Source organism: Acomys russatus, chromosome 10, assembly GCF_903995435.1.
Source record: "Acomys russatus chromosome 10, mAcoRus1.1, whole genome shotgun sequence".
Classification (NCBI taxonomy): Eukaryota; Metazoa; Chordata; class Mammalia; order Rodentia; family Muridae; genus Acomys; species Acomys russatus.
Genome location: NC_067146.1, coordinates 68,726,361 through 68,728,732, shown reverse-complemented (window position 1 = coordinate 68,728,732; position 2,372 = coordinate 68,726,361).

Here is a 2,372-nt window from a genome sequence, read left to right as displayed (position 1 = left end):
AGTATACCCCTAGTGCCACAGGCTACTCAATGAAATCCCCAATGTTGGAAGTTGGCTACCATCAACGAGTTGTTGGTCAGGAAGACCTCTGTGTCATCAGTAGACTTACACAGATGTGGACCATGGATGAAGCAATATCTACAGGCCAGGCAAGGTGTTTCCATTGGTGCAACAGTGGCAAGTCTGTTGTGTGGGTACCCTTCCAATTTCTGGATGAATTTCATGACCTGTTCGTTCCAACAGGAATGAGGGAGGTGGAGATTTGCGTCCATAAACCTGATCAGGCTCCTGTGGCTGGTGAGGTCACAGGCCCTAGTAAGGAAGCTGCTGCTGTTGTTTTTCTAAATGGATGTGATTATGCCCATCAAACTGCCTTCTAAATAACCATGTTTATGCCCATAGATTAGTACGACTCTTGGTTCTGGTCCCAGAAACTTCTTTTTGCAGCAGGCAATGGTAAATACAGAGACTTTTAAGTGGTCACAGTGCTGAGAATAAATGCCCGTTGAACAGCCAGCCATAAATTCAACATCTACAATACCTCCTTCAAGACCCAGGAATGCTTAGACCAGAGTTAGCTTCCAACTGATGGGCTGTTGATACAGTCTGTATCAACTGTGCCTTGTGAAGTTGGTCCCCTACTTCTCATGAGTGGAGCCTTCTGACAGACATTTTATAGCTCTACACATGCTTGTCCTGAGCTCAGTAGAAGCTGGGTAAACAAAGTGGTGTCCAGTGACGTGCTTCATGGCCTCTTCAGGAAGTGAGCCCGGGAGAAATAGCCGGTCCTCACCAGCAGCATGGACCGCGTGACAGCAACGCACAGGAGCAAGAGACCTTTGGCCCCTGATGGAAGGATCCACATGGCAGGTGTCGGAGGAGGAGGCTGTAAAGACTGAGTGTGCTCTTGAAAAGGCCCAGGGGCTCAGGACTGACTTCTTTCATATGTGAGCAACCGACACACCACTTCTGCAGGCTCACTGCACTTAGGAAATCAAAACTTTCCCCATGACTTTGAGACACCAGTGTGAACATTTTGACTGGACTTGTAGTACATTCGCGTTACCACGATAACTTCTGGTATTACATTTGCCAAAGACATGTTAGACTAAGAGTTCGTTTCATTCCCAACTCTCGAGCAGGAGTAAATGCAACTTTAATTTTCTTTGACACCAATTTGTGTTGGCTACCAAGAATCTGAAGAAGCAAGCGTTTGAAAGCCGTCACATAGGCTTATGACGATTAAAGGAAGCTGGAGTCAGAAGGGTGAAGGCAGCGTGCAAAGTCAGTGATGGGAGTGGCAGGGCTCAACAGATACTCTGGGCCTCATCACCTGACAATGCCTACCAGTTGAAAAAGGCTAGGGGTAGCTCAGTGGTAGATCCCTTGTCACTTATTTAACATAGGTAAGGCTCTGGATTCAAGGTCAGGGCCCAGAGCCCTGAGGCACAGCAGGCCAGAGAGCTGCCAGGTGAGCTGACTGATGAGACACTGGCATTTGCAGGAGCAAAGTCATTCCAATATCATAAGGGCCTTGGTTTGTTTTTATTTGCTTATTTGGGGTTTGTTTCTTGAAAAGAGCAATAGGCCGAGTTTGACTAATGAAAGGGCAATGAAGGGACATTGATTCACATGATTTTGTCAAACAAGAGGAGGAGATCATGGGCAAGTAGGGCTCAGAAGCTCCACTTTCTCTTTCTTCAGCAAGGAAGCAGAGGCCCAAGACCATTAAGTGGCTCACCCAGGGCTTCCAACTGAAACTGGACGTCAGGCCTCTAGAAGAGTAGGTCACATGCTCCCACAGGCTCTTGGGTTTCAACCCTTGGGCCCCAGCTGGTGGTGCTGTTTTGGGTGGCTATGGTGCCTGGCTAGGTCACTGGAGAAAGGTCTCTGAGCATTATAGCCCATCTGCTTCCTCATCTTTCTACCCACACGCTTCTGCCACACAACACCACGTGACAGTGCCCTCTGCACGGTGATGGATTGTACCCCTGAAGCCAGGAGCCCCAAATAAATCTTTCCTAAATGACCTCTGTCAGGTATGTTGTCACATCTGTGAAAAAAAGTCATATATGAATGCAAACTAAGTGATTTAGACGTCCTTCATGCCAACAAGTAAACAGAGTCACTGAATAGGACTGTCCACACACGGAAGGAGAAATATGGGAAAACTGCAAATTCTGTGGGTAACCAGATCTGTGTTTGTATAAACATCAGTGCTGAGTCCGGAAGTTCTCAAAGAACCAGAAGAAATCCTGCCTGCCCACCCTGCCTGCTATGGAGCCATCACTAGTGAGTAAGTACACGTCCCTCATTTTCAGGTCACCGGCAGTGGGATGTTATTTCAGCTTCAGATAAATGGATTCCTCTTT